Genomic DNA, 13,090 nt, shown 5'->3' on the forward strand with positions numbered 1-13,090 from the left:
CACACAGTCACAGTTATACTTGACTGTATATAAAAGATGGACATAGTCACAGGTTCTGGGAAGTCGAAGGTTTAACCGGAGCAGATGCCATGTTGGTTTTTGGAGCCAGGAGTGGCCATATTTGAATGAGAGGGAGGAGTGCTAAGCTATGCTAGCCACATGTGCTCAGGATTGTCGAAATCATATCCCAAAATGCCAAAGCTGGAGCTCCGCCTCCTTGGAAGGTCTGTTAGTACAGTGACTTCACAGCAGCCATATTATTGGTCACATGATGTCATTAAAATGCTCCAAAAGGCTCCAACAGCACAAACACAGTGCAGAGGTCCAGTTCAGGGGAAGCTAGCAGACAGCTAGCAGCTACAACCGCCTGTGTCACCATCCACCTGTCAGTCAGAGAGGACACGCCCCCAATGATGCAAGCTTTAAGCCTTAATACAATTTAAACAGGTTAGATATAAGAAGCCTCTGCTGGATGTCAGAGGAACTGCAGCTTTTTGAGGGGGGCTTTAATTTCTCAGACCTGGCAGCTGCTGCTTTGTGTGTGTGTGTGTGTAGGGGAGTGTGTGTGGGCAGCAGACAGAGTGAGTCTGTCATCCCTGTACAGTCTATCAAATACCAGGAAACACACACACACACACACACACACAATCCCGGTCAGCTATCTTAATGAGACATAATGGTTTCCCTAGCCCCTGACCCTAACCATTAAAAATGAATGCCTAACCCTGACCCTAAACCTAACCAAAACCTAATTGTAACCCTGACACTAAAACCACATTTTGAGCCTCAAAAATGCTTCAAACTTGTGAGGACCGGTGAGTGTGTCCTCACAAGTGACTGTTGGTTCTCACAAGTATAGTAGAATGCAGCTTTCGGTCCTCACAAAGATAGCTAGACAGGAACACACACACACAAACGCTATATCTGGCCGAAGAAGGTTTGTTATTAACCAAACCGTAACGCTTATAATAGAGCATCTCTATCTTTTTGACCAGGCGAGCTTGAAGCCTTCAGGATTTTGTGTTTTAAAAAATTTCTCCGTTTTTTTTTTCAAGATCAATTGGATTATTTTTTCATTAGTAATTCCTCACACATGCAATAAAACAATTTAATTATCACGTCAATATAATGTAAGTTATTATACTTGATTATTTTTTAAAAATAATTGTTTAAAGGTCCACCAGCTAAAAGAAGAATTAGGGATGCTGCGCAGTAGATTACATGGCCCCGTCCCAACTTTTAGAAACACGTTGCTGTCAAATTCAAAAAGAGCTCTTACTAAAATGCTGCATTTACTCAGTTTAAACATTTAATATGTTTTCTGTGATTTATGTGAATACATTTTGTGTTTATGAAATTTTGGAATCATTACAATCTGTTTTGAAATGATGTGATGTAATGTTTCTGTTTGTCCAATTAACTTTTGCACTTCTTCTCTGTTTGTTGGTTTTTAAAACTGAGCAACAAGAAAATTATGAGACATAATTTAAATATTTTTGCAGTCATGAGTAAAAAAACTGCATTCATGGTGTCATTAATAAAAACATAATGAGTCAAGATGTTGAAAGGCTCTCAGGAGGGGACGAAACTAAGCTAACCCAGATACACGAGGACTGAGCAGGCCGGTTAGCAGCATTTCTCAGCTGTAAGGAGGCCTGTCTGGAACAAGAAAGTGATGTATGAGTTTTCAAAGAGACAACTACCGCAATCCCACAGAGGCTGAGGCACTGGAGGCTGAACCGCAGGAGCATCAGTCAGCAAAACCGTCAAGCTGTCCGAGCAATCAAATTCTTCTTCATTAAAAGTTCATGTTATTTTGTCCACCTCCCGCCGGCCGCTAAAGCTTCCCTCTCTGGTGTTTTGCAGAAGATGAAACCTTGATGGTGACAGGTCTGAGCTGTTGAGCGCACGGCAGGTGTGCACACTTTCAACCCCACCGAGCATCGAATCACCAGCCTGCATTTTTCACTCAGGCTCTCAACTGATTGGCTGGCTAATTGACTGGCTGTCAGTGTGACTGATGGCACCGCGGCTCAAATCCAACATATCCAAGGTAACGCACTGATGCGACACCTGAAACCCCCCAATCAGCATTTCTCAGCGCACAGAGTGAGCAGGAGAGCACCTGGTTCATCTATCATTCTGATAGTGAGGCTCGGCTCCCGAGTTGCACTGTTGACACGCTCCAACCGTCCATCAGTGAAACTGTGCCGCTTCCCAAAGGCTGGTGTTAGTGCCTGACCTCCATAACTGCTGTTAATAGGTCGGTTCACTGTAACTGTCAGGTGTATATTAAAATGTGTCAGAACAAGTGGAAACTTGAATAGATGACGAGTTAAGACTGATGGGAAGTTTAATAGCAAACATCGTCAATCAGATTCATTTCTGCTGTGCTACAGCCTGGCAGCGCATCCAGCTGATGCCACAGACGCAGGTAAGTCACCGCAGCACCCCACCCGTGCACATCGTTTCCACCTCACCCGTGCCCTGCGCTCATGATCAAGGTCAAGTGGCTTTATTGTCATTCCAACCATGTGCAGTGGTACAGTACACGGTAAAATGAGACAACGTTCCTCCAAGACCAATCAACATGGGACTACATAAAGTGCAATGTGCAAAGATGTCACATCTGCCTATCCCAGCTGTCTTAGGGTGAGAGGCAGGGTACACCCTGGAGAGGTCACCAGTCTGTCGCAGGGCTAACACAGACAGACAACCATTCGCACTCACACCTACGGGCATTTTGGAATTTCCACATTAACCACATAACTGCATGTCTTTGGACTGTGGGAGGAAGCCGGAGTACCCGGAGAGAACTACATCAGAAAATAAAGGATTACATCTGGATTTGTATATAGAAACACATCTTTATTCTCACAGATGTTCCTGTACACTATGCCGGCCACTTGGTTATGGCGTTCCATGTATGCCCTGCCTGCTAGCATCTTGCACCCTGCTGTTATGTGCTGGATTGTCTCTGGGGCATCTTTACACAGCCTGCACCTGGGGTCTTACCTGGTGTGATAGACCCCAGCCTCTATGGATCTTGTACTCAGAGCTTGTTCTTGTGCTGCCATGATTAGTGCCTCTGTGCTGTCTTTCAGTCCAGCTTTGTGCAGTCATAGATTTTATCAATTTATCTAATGTATGTGTGAGTGAGGCGTGGTGTAATTAATGAAGGCCAGCGGGTCTTAATACATTTCTACATCTTCACAGCAGATCAAATATTTTGTGTGGATGAAACATAAAATCAAGACTTTCCTCTGAGCTGTTCTGTTGTGTCTGATGCTGGAAATCAGCGTCGCTTTTTTGCCTGAGCCTTTTTGGGGGTGTTACGGTAGGAGGCGGGTCCTGCTGGAGCGTGGCTGGCTGGGCGTGTTTAGTGTGTGCGAGACAGAGAGCGTGTATGTGTGTGTGCCCTGTCGGGCTCCTCTCTCCTCCTGCACGGCTCAGCTCAGCTCGGCTCAGCTCGGCCGGGAGGAACGGCGCACACAGGCGCGCGCACACGGACGCTGATCCGCACACAAACCGAACCGCCCGCGCGCGGATCCGCTGGATTTACCGGCTGCAGGGAGGAGGCTGAGAGAGCACCGGGAGCCGTCCGAGCACCGGGAGGGACCCCGCCCGGACAGCCGCAGCTGTCAGCCAGGTAACGGAGACTGCAGATGTGCGCGCGCGCATGTGTGGCAGAGTTTGCGGTGACGGCGATGTCCCGTCCGGTTCCGCCAGCCCGGTCTCCTTTGTTAGGTCACAGCGTCGCGTTCATTTCACGCTCCGTGTTTTTGTCTGTTTCTGTGTTTCCTCGTAAAAACACGATTTCAATAAACCGACGAACCATTTACAGAAAAGTGTTCGGAGAGCACGTTCAGCCATGTCAGTGGGTTTGTGTCACCTGTGCGGCGTGGACACCTGACATCTGCGCTCTCACTATAGTCGTGATATTTATTTGACTTCGTGGGCATTTCTTCTCTTATCTTCCAGTTTTGGGGGTTTTTCTTATATCCAGTGATTCAGGAGGTCGAGCAGGTCCGAAGGTTGGTGGTTCAATTCCTGGCAGCTCCAGTGTGCATGACAAAGTATCCTTGGCAAGATACTAACCCAAGCTGCTGTCTGCGCGTCCATCACTGAGACAGAAGTGCGCGTGTGCGCCGTGGGGGCTCAGGTAGAGGAGAAAAGCGCTCATCTGAAAAACATTCATGAGATTTGATCTACAGTTTTACTCATTGGACACCTTAAAAGAAAGAAATCTCTTTTCTTTTGGGACATTTTTCCCGCGTGGGGCTCTTTTGTTGAATCACATTATATTTTGTTCCACTACTTTATGAAGCTGGTATCTTATTTTCTAGGTTGTTTTTAATGGCTTGTCTACATTTGAGACACATAAATTATATCTTACTGTAATTTCATAACTTTCTGAAATATTAATAAAGAAAATAATCATGTTGCATCCTGTCAAAGAACCCCTCTGCTGGCTTCCTTCTTTGACCCAGTCCTGCAGAGGTGCCGTCAGTTACACTCAAACACCTAACACTGATCTCCTTGATGTGTGGTGGTCAGGTGGAGGTGTGGACCTCATCCTCCTGGAGGAAGTGATGCCCTGTAGGTCCTCCTCCCTCAGTGAGAAATGCGTGTGATGCAGAAAGAGTTTGTGTGTTTGTCTCTGAATAAAATCCCTAACTGTGGATTTGGTCCACAGCCGAGCCGCCTCGTTTGGTGGATGGTGTGACTCCATGATTGTGCAGCCTAATCCTGATCCTGCTGAAAAGTATCACAGGGTGATGTTTTCTCCTGGGACCGCTCCCCGCCTGATAATGGAGCCTCTGCTTCAGAGCTGCTAATGAACCGCGGCTCTCTGTTATCTCAGCAGCCATAAAGTGATGCTGGTAGTGAGTCTGATAATACAGGGGACCGATGGGGAGGGACGGGAGGGTTTCCAATGAGAGTCTTTCACGCTGTTACTGCTGGAACATCACGGCAGTGGGCAAAATAGCATAGGATGGCATTATGGGAAGAAGGCGAGCAGGCAGAGGCAGTGTGACAGTTTGGGGGATCTTCTGCTGGGAAACCATCTACATGTGACTCTGACACGTCCCACCGACAACAGCACTGTTGCAGACCGTGTGCACCCTTTCATGGAAACGGTGCTCTCCGATGGCTGTGGTCTCTTTCAGCAGGACGATGCACTAATGCACAGAAACGGTTCAGGAGCAGTTTGAGGTGTTGCCTTGGCCTCCAGATTCCCCGGATCTCGGTCCAGTGGAGCATCTGTGGGATGTGCTGGACACACAGTCTGATCCACGGAGGCCCACCTCACAGCTTACAGGACTGACAGGACCTGCTGCTGACACGTTGGTGCAGATACCACAGCGCGCCTTCAGGGGTCGAGCGGAGGCCACGCCTCGAAGGTTAATGTTATGTCTGGTTGGTGTAGGAATCAGTCCATTTCCCATTTGAGCAGACTTCTATCAGCCATCATCTGAAAATAATTTCACATTTTAGCATTGACGTAAATGTGTCTGGTAGATGGCACAGGAAGTCCAAACCTGACCTGATACAATCAGAGATAAGTTAAACTGACACTGAGGTTAATATTGCACACAGGTGAATTTCAGCAGGTCTTTGTGCCTCCAATTAATCGGCCTTCATAATTTCATGAGCTGTGTTATTGGGACCTGTTGTCAGCTCTTCATCTCCAACACGAAGCTGGGTCAAATCCATAGATTTATGTCCCTACAACATGAGTAATTGTCAGAGAGCAGACCTCCTGTGCTGATGGATCAGGTGTGCTGTGTGTAATTTACAGCTCTAATGGTGCAAACACGCAGCAAAGGTGAAGGCGTCTCGTTAGTTTGACAGATCTACGACTCACACAGCAGCCGGCAATCAATCCCGAACGCACGCTTTTATACGTTTCTGTGTGTGTGTGTGCACGCGTGTGCGCATGCAGGGCTGCATATGCTCATGCATATTCAAATCTCAATTTGGGTCTGTGTCAATCATGCCTGTGGGTGTGTGTGTGTGTGTGTGTGTGTGCACCGTGTTTACATCTTTGTGGGGACCAATAATTGAAAGTTTCCCATACTTGTGGGGACCAACAGCTGTTATGGGGACAAAATCCTGGTCCCCACGAGTTTGAAGAGATTTTTGAGGCTATAAATGTGGTTTTAGTGTCAGGGCTACAGTTGGGCTATGGTTAGGGTCAGGGTAAACGGGAAAGCATTATGTCAATTAGATGTCCCCACGAAGATATGAAAACACGACTGTGTGTGTGAACATATATATTTATATATGTGTGTGTGCTTTCGTGTGCTTGTGTGTGTGCATACGTGTGTGTTTCTCAGTCTCTGGGTGAATGAGTAAGGGGATACACTGGGGAGCTGGAGGGAGGGAGTGAGGAGAAGCTGGAGGAAGATAAGGAGGAGGACTTCTCTCCGGTGTTTTTCCTGCTCTAATTTGCTCTGACAGCAGCTCCTCTGGCTCAGACTGAACGAGCCTTTACACTGAGGAGAGAGAGAGTGTGGAGTATTCCCACTGTCTCTCTAACAGGCTTTAATTGGTGATGCTACAGTAACTGTATAGAGCGGTGTACTTCTGTAGTTCCACTACAAACTTCCTGTTGTGTTTTCAGCTCTTGCTAATTATCCAATATCCCTGCTGCGGATTACAAATCAGCCGATACACGAGTTGAATAATTAGGGCAGCCGGAGCTCGTTGTTATTGTTACTGTGTATTAAAAGTGTTTTCACCACAAATATCCTGCTTCCTGTGCTGCTCTGTAAAACAAATACTAGAGTGAAGGAAAAATCACTGCCAGCCAAGTGTGAAGCACCAGGGCTGAAAACGACGACATACCAGCACACTGGTCGGTTTAAAGAGATCATTTCCCCCTCATAACCGCTATGTGGTGTGTGTGTGTGTGTGTGGGGGTGTGTGTGTGTGTGTGTGTGTGTGTGGGGGGTATTGTATGATTAGGGGCTTTAGAGGCAGGTGGGTGGTGACCTCAGATGTGGCACCGACATGGCAGGTAGCTGGTAACGTTGTAGCGTTGACCATCTTTAAATCTAACTGCCTTTTAAGATGGACGTTGTGACGCCCCGCCTGTATTAACACCTGTATTAAGCAGGTAAATACCTGCCCCCCTGCTTTGGAGGTAATGTTGCTCACTTTTGCCTTCTCGGCTAAGGAGGAAGTGGTGATCATCCAAGACATTCAGACTTGTTGGTGAGGTTGGTGCTGTTAATGACCTGCATGGTGTGTGAATTTTAAAGTGATGGGAGTGGAGCCAGGGAGCCAAAGGCAGTGACGTGAAATAATAACGTTTGTGAGGTGAACGGAGATGTTGGTGTTTTTGGTGTTTGCAGCAGTGTAACAGCATAAATGAAACCTGACAGCCACATCCTTAAAAACACTCTGCTGGTGGAAGCTGTTTGCCTCGCTGCACAGCCCCGTGTGTCACCTGTCTGATGATACATTACAGGTGTGTGTTTGTCCTGCACGCTATCATTTCAGCTTATTACAGCCTTTTTCAGGTGCCGGCAGACTGATTATTAGGCTTCAGACGGCCCTCTGCTTTATGACGTCTGCCAGACTTGTGTTAGTACGCATGCACATTTGTGCACGTGCACATCGGCGTGCTGTGGCTTTAGTCTGAAGCTGTTATCGCTCCACTATCTTCCATCAGAAATCTTGACTTTAGCACTTTGCACAGTGAGATGAGCACAAATACGTGTGTCCAGCAAACATTCTGAGTAACACTGGAATAACTAATGTTGACTAGAAGGAAGTTCGTGCAGAAGATGCTCGCTGTCCATTTCAAATGAACACGGTGGCGAAGGCCAGCCGTCTCTTCCAAAGCCAGGTGGACTTCTTGCTCTAACTCTTCAGACCAAGAAGTCACAGCATCAGCATGTTTTTCCTGTGGTTTAGCTTCTCCCAGAGTTGTTTTATTTTATTGTAATTAATAAAAGATCACATAAACAATTGTTTTCGAGCAGACCGGGAGGTTACACATCTGACAACTTATATTTTGGAGCTGTTCTTCAACCAGAACTCCCCCCCTGTTCAGCATGGGGGGGTCATCCTTCTGTTGATGAGTCCAAACTGAAACCAAACAATGTTCTTACTTGTGAGAAATATGCAAAAAAAGTCATGAAAACCTGCAGACACGAACATCCTGAACACCGAGCTCGCTGCAGGTTTATAACATCAGCTGTTCGAACATTAACTTCAGTTTCCATTTTGGCTTCCAGCAATTATTAAATCAACATATTTGAGGGAAAAATCCAAATTTAGCTCGTTTTGGAATAATCGTCTTATTTTGGCCCTCAGCATCTCTTTGCTTTGCTCGTGGACGTTGAGTCTGTCTGACTGCAAGCTTTTCACAGCCACAGATGTCGTGTTTAAACAAAGACTTATGATATTTGGTGTTTCTTCCCTCATTTTGCATGTGAAGGACATTTATGGTGCAGTGGAGTTTCAGCTGATGAGCAGCAGCACAGGTTTTGTTAGACATGGAGCAGCAGATGGATGATAGGAGGTGGAGGGTAACCGCTTAGGAGAGATGGAGGAGGTGAGGGAATAACAATGCTGTGACTGATAGCTGTGGGACGGGGGGTAGTATGTCATCGTGTAGCACCCTGTGGGTGCATATGTCAGCTGTCACAGCAGTGTGGTTACACCGTCCACCCGCTCTGCCTCTCTCCTCTGTCCACCCTGGAAAGTTTTCTCAGACTGATTTGTGCTCCGTGCTGTGGAGCCAAACGTCGCTGTGGCATCACGTTTGCTTTTAAAGGGATCTCACCTGAAACCCTGATGTTAGATGACTCACACAGGGTTCCACATACTGACGAGAAACCTCGTGATGGTGCTCTGGAGTCTGGAGCTGATCGTGAACTGATCTCCAGACGGCACCAAGGTGAAACACAGAGTTCAGCCTGTTCAAGGTTTGATTGTTGCCGTGATGGGGCTTCGAGTTCACACGAGGTTCATTTCAAACAGTTTTGATCATGCTGATGAGTTTCGGTCTCTTGGTTTAGTCCTTTGATTATGTTATTATATATTATTAGGTATCCTCCTTTCTTTCTTTTTTTACCTCTCAGCCCTGAAAGGCTGATTGGGTATTGTCCTCACGCCACCGTGCAGGCGGGTGGTGGCGTGGACACTGTGAGCACGATCCATCCATCCTCCTCTGTAAACCTGAAGATGGTGGCAGCAGGCTAAGCAGCAAGTCCAGATGTGCTTTTCCAGGCAAGGTTTTCCGCCTCCTGCAGGATCCCGAGACGCTCACAGGAAGTTCTGGGTCACAATGAGACCAAAGTTGTAATAATCTAGAATAATCCTTCAGAGATTTCCGTGTGGCGAGGTGTTCACCAAACCTCGAACCTCACATCATCGTCCTCTCACCGCCTGCTTGTTTTCTTTCTGTTTCCTCCTCAAATAAACGAGACGAGCGACTTAATTAAGTGAAAGCAGCGGTGCATTTGTAGAAGGGCTCACTATCAGTACAAGTGGAGCCGACAGAGCTCTGTGTTTTTACTGCAAAGGATTGTGGGTGCACTCAGCTTCTGGTTGACTGGCCTTGACGGAGAGAGAGAGAGAGGGTCTGTAATTAGTGCTCAAGGCCAAACTGACAGAGTGTCTCTCTCCCTCGCTCTCTCTGTCTGTCAGTGTCTCTCGCCCTCCAGTTGTGAGATGAGAGCTTCACTCCTCTCTCTCCTCCTCTTCCTCCCTTGCTTCTGCCGTGCAGCTAGTTTTTGTGCACGAAGCAGCTTCTTCTTCATGTGTGTGTGTTGTGTTTTCTGTGCAGTGCAACTATACTCCATCTGTATGCTTACAAAATGTCGTGTTCCTGGTCTGTTGACCCAGCGTTTTAAGTTTGTTTGTTTGGATGTTGTTTATGTTTAAGTTCATTAGATTAGCGAAGTTCGTTTGGTTATTAGACTCCTTGTGTTTTCTTCCCCTGTATTTAAGTTTCCCTCACCCTTTGTGTTTCATGCTGCGTGTTTTATGTTATCAAGTTTGTATTGTCATGTCTGTCTCACATTTCCTGTTTTACTTTGAAGGAGTCGTGTGTTCTTTGTTCATTGGATTTACTTTCACTTCCTGTCATTAGGCTCATGTCAGTCAGCTGTTCCTCCATGTGTTCCCACTTCCCCTAATCACCTCCTGTGTATTTAAGTCCTCTGTTTTCAGTGTGTCATTGTCAGCTTGTCTGTTGTCCTTTGTGTCCTGTTTCCAGGTTCTGGGCTCGAGGTATTTTTGTGTCCATGTTAGGGTTTGTGTTGTGGGTTTCTATGTTGTCTTCGCTCTCCCAGTTTAGGTTTTTCTTTAGCTTCTCCTCTGCCTTTTGTTTTGTAATGTTTTCACCAGCCTTAATAAGCGGCTCGCTTTCTGTTAACAGTTAAGTTTTGTTTCATGGTGCCTGCGTTTTGGGTCCGTTTCATAATACACACAGTCGGCCTCTGCCAGACTGTGACACAACAGTGTGTCGTTTACAGAAATCCTCACAGAAAGTGAGAGAAATTATTCCTCATCTTTCACCTGCATGCAGCTGCATTAGCTGCCTTGATTAGAGCATTAAATGGCTTTTTATCAGTAACAATCATGATTAATGTGCGTAAAAACGCACCTACCACTGGGCCAAAAGGTGAGCGTCACCCAGTCTGATAACACAACAGCTACAGCTGAGCTCCGGCTTATAAAAACAAGCTTTCTGAATGTGGTTAACGCCATAAAGATGATTTATTCAACCAGACAAACATCTTCACATCATGCGGTTTGTGCCTCAGTCGACCCGAACGCTGTGTCAAACTTTTACACAAGTTTAAAAACAGCTGATAAAGTAATGGGAGTGTTTGTAGCTCCAGGGGAGGACCGAGCTCAGAGCATTAAGGACACTTAACCCCAGATTTCCTCCATACGAGGAGTCCACCTCACGAAAAGGGACGAGAATAAAAATCTGGACCTGAGCTTTGAACTTTGAGTCTCCCACCACAGGATACCAACACATAACACAGTCATTCAGATCAACTGGACACAAGCAACAACAACACAAATGTCCTCGGTGCTCCGTAACCAGCATTCAGCCTCTTCTCTTCTTAATGCGCTCTCCTCCACCTCTCCGTCTAAGGTGCAGGAGCAGGTAGGGAGTGCTGCGCCTTGGTCCCGGCGGCCAGTCCACCGCAGCTCCTGCACGTCTCCATCTCCAGTAAATGAGGTGACATCAGCACGCTCAGCCTGCTAGTCGGAGGAGGAAGCTGCCTGCTAATCATTTGTGTGGCGTGATAACACCTGATAACAGCCACGTAATGGGCTGAGAACATTTAAACAGGTGGCTGTATCACAGGTGCGCCGCAGCGCCGGCCTTAGTGGTTAAAGGAGCCCAGCAGCTCCGACACACATTTCCATCTTTGTGAGATGCATTTTTAAAAAGTCACAAAGGTTTGGAAAGAGCCGTAAACATCAGACTGCAGCTGATCTCGGATCAGTGGAAACAGCTCACCGCTGCCTGAGTATCTGCAGACTTTCTGCCTGCCTTTACCCACATCCACGTAAATAAAGAAACAAGTTTGGCTTCATCTGCATGAACTCCAAGTCAACTGAAACCATCCTGTCAGCTGTCACTAAACGCAGGCGTTTGTATAAATTCAGCAGTGGATTTTATTCTTCTTTGAAGATGAAACAGGACTGATGCGCTCACATCTCGGGCTTCTCTTCTCCCTTTGGCTCATTAAGGCTGAGCGTATAAGGCGTGCGGTGTCGCTTATGTATTTCTGTCCTCGCCGTCAGAACTTTTAAACATGTCGTGTCCAAGGCGAGCCGAGCGGCGAGGCAAAGTTTCAAAGTTCAGCTGAATTCATATCTGCAGAAAAAGGTCACCTGGCGCGTCGTCAGCTCGTCTCCTGATTGTTCTGTCACATGAAGGCACTTTTTGTTCATCACACCTTTCATGTACTAGCTCGTCAACGCACCAGCTGTTCCTGCTTCCTCTCATTTGCTTCCCATTACAGAAGGTTGTTTGGTTCCAGCAGAAGATGTCCTCAGGTTGACTAACACAGCTGAACACATATGACAGGAAGCTTTCGCTTTAGTTTCTCCAGGACAGAAACTAAAGCTGCCCTTTGTAACAGATTCTGTTCATAAATTTTATGGAGAGAATTTCCAGAATTTCTAGGTGTAGTCAAGGTAGAAGGATCTCATCTTTGCAGATGATGTGGTTCTGTTGGTCAGGTGGTGTCCTTCAGCATGAGAAGCAGTGCCTCCATGTCTGAATCTATGGCCTTCAGCCAGTAATGGGTGGAGTGCCTCAGGGTCTTGTTCACAAGTGAGGAAATTGACAGATTCGGGCCATGGCTGCAATGATGCAGACGCTGCACCGGTCCATTGTGGTGAACAGAAGCCGAAGCGGAGCTACATCCTCTCCTGTGGATGGCTGGACTCTCCTTAGGCACATGGTGAGGAGTTCAGTCATTTGGGAGGGTTCATAGCAGCCTCTCCAGCTGGGGTAGTTTGGGCATCTGACTAGGATGCCTCCTGGGTGAGCTATTCTGGGCATGCCCTCCTGGGAGGAGGCCCTGGGGCAGACCCAGGATTCAATGGAGTCTCTCAGCTGGTCTGGGAATGTTTCAGTCCTCCATCAGATAAGCAGGAGGAGGTGGCTGGTGAGAGGGAGGACTGGGTTCTCTGCTTGGGCTGGTGCCCCCGCGAGTGGGACCCGGATGGATGGATGGATGGATGGATGGATGGATGGAGGTGGTTTTGTCTGTTTCATCAGTTTTACATCCTGACTGGTGTTTTTCTGCATCAGTCAGACTTTGATGTGTGCTAACATTTAAATGTATTTGATTGTAAAATCCAAAAGGATGCTTGAGTGAAAGAAGCAGGCATGAGCTGCTGGTTTGGGTCTTCTCATAGAACAGCTGACAGGAAGGAGAGAGCAGAATCACCCTCGTCCTGTGAGACGGACACAGAGGACAAAAAAGTCCTCGTGTGTTGTGAGTTTACTCATTTCATTCCTCAGAGAGCATCACTTTAAAGCAGGTCATCCTGTGTGTGTGTGTGTGTGTGTGTGTGTGTGTGTGTGTGTGTGTGT

At 47.0% G+C, this 13,090-nt stretch overlaps 1 protein-coding gene across 1 annotated transcript in view; it reads left to right on the forward strand.

The window, feature by feature from the left end:
• Positions 1–3,371: 3,371 nt before the first annotated feature.
• Positions 3,372–13,090, forward strand: part of dok4 (docking protein 4) — a 61,802-nt gene continuing 52,083 nt past the window's right edge. Inside the window, exon 1 of the mRNA XM_005726408.1 lies at positions 3,372–3,649. The gene's annotated coding sequence lies outside the window, so the exon portion shown is untranslated. The remainder of the gene's footprint in view (positions 3,650–13,090) is intronic.

Source organism: Pundamilia nyererei, unplaced genomic scaffold (assembly GCF_000239375.1).
Source record: "Pundamilia nyererei isolate P.nyererei 1_Seehausen unplaced genomic scaffold, PunNye1.0 scaffold00019, whole genome shotgun sequence".
NCBI classification, from domain to species: Eukaryota; Metazoa; Chordata; class Actinopteri; order Cichliformes; family Cichlidae; genus Pundamilia; species Pundamilia nyererei.